This window comes from Gavialis gangeticus, unplaced genomic scaffold, assembly GCF_001723915.1.
Source record: "Gavialis gangeticus isolate Ggan-Ray unplaced genomic scaffold, GavGan_comp1, whole genome shotgun sequence".
Lineage (NCBI taxonomy): Eukaryota > Metazoa > Chordata > Crocodylia > Gavialidae > Gavialis > Gavialis gangeticus.
Window position 1 is genome coordinate 14,324,345 of NW_017728996.1, and position 807 is coordinate 14,325,151.

The 807-nt window shown below is 41.8% G+C and overlaps 1 protein-coding gene across 1 annotated transcript in view; it reads right to left on the reverse strand.

The window, feature by feature from the left end:
• Positions 1-807, reverse strand: part of SLCO3A1 (solute carrier organic anion transporter family member 3A1) — a 267,397-nt gene that overhangs the window by 95,381 nt on the left and 171,209 nt on the right. The gene's annotated exons all lie outside the window — the stretch shown is intronic.

Genomic DNA, 807 nt, shown 5'->3' on the forward strand with positions numbered 1-807 from the left:
TTGGTCTTTTCTGAAGAAGAAATGGCAATTCCCTGAGGTGGTGGAATAGACTGCCCAAGGACACTTGCAAGAAACAGTTAGATGCCTATCTTGCTGGGATCCTTTGATCCCAGCTGATTTCCTGCTCCTGGGGCAGTGGGCTGGACCTGATGATCTTGCGAGGTCCCTTCCAGTGCTAACGTCTATGAAATATGAAGTGGTCAAATTGCCTTCTTAGAGGGTTGTCAAGAGTATGCTGGATAAGTATTGGACAGGGATGATTTAGGAGTAGCATCCCTACATTTGTTCAGTGGATCAGAGCAGATGACCCTTAAAATCCCTTTCAGTCCTCTGAGTCTATGATTTTACTAGTACGCCACCAAATTAAGCTACTGAGAAAGTACCTAGAACCTGCCTTTCCCATTTACATTATTTCAGCATGAGAAAGATGCTCTACCTTTTCCAGTTAACTGACAGGTCCCATTTTTGAACAAATGTAAAGTTTAGTATCACATCATGGAATCACCTGCTCAATTGTACTTCTCTGTGGAGTTTTATAAATACTGTTTGCATTTGTTGGTGAAGAACAGATAAAGAGACTGGGCATAGACCGAAGGCAAGTGTGTAATCACAAAATGCCCCACATAACAAGTATCAGTAAGGAAGCAGCAAACACATCAAGTCATATCAGTCCTTATAAACCTCTAGGTACACTCAGCATAATAATGGTGATTCTTCAACACCACTAAATATTAAAGGATGTGGGGCTGGCTAGTTTGCTAGCTTCCATTAAATGGGGACCAGAGACCAAAACAGCAAACATGTTAT